Source organism: Octopus bimaculoides, chromosome 30 (genome assembly GCF_001194135.2).
Source record: "Octopus bimaculoides isolate UCB-OBI-ISO-001 chromosome 30, ASM119413v2, whole genome shotgun sequence".
In the NCBI taxonomy this organism is placed as follows: domain Eukaryota; kingdom Metazoa; phylum Mollusca; class Cephalopoda; order Octopoda; family Octopodidae; genus Octopus; species Octopus bimaculoides.
Window position 1 is genome coordinate 9,966,862 of NC_069010.1, and position 437 is coordinate 9,967,298.

Sequence of the window (437 nt, forward strand, 5' to 3'; positions counted from 1 at the left end):
GGGTGAAAGGGGGGGAGTGGGGGGAGTGAAGAGGAGGAAAGGGTTGGGATGAATCTTGATTGGATAAATACTTACAATTATGTCTCTGTATGCACACACACACATAATGTATGTATACACACACATATATATATATGTTATGTGTCTACCTACCCACCTACCCACCTACCTATCTCTCTTTGTGTCTATCTCTCTATATCTGTCTTGGCTTCCCAACCACATGGTTTTCGGTTCGATTCTATTGCGTGGCACTCTGGCCAAGTTACTTCTACTATAATCCCCGGTCAGACCAAAGACTTGTTGTACATATATGTGTGTGTATATATGTATGTATGTATGGCCTCAGAGTGAATAGTAATAATAATCTAATTAAGGAAACTGAAAAGAAGCCTGTCGTGTGTATATATATATATATATATATATATATATATATATAT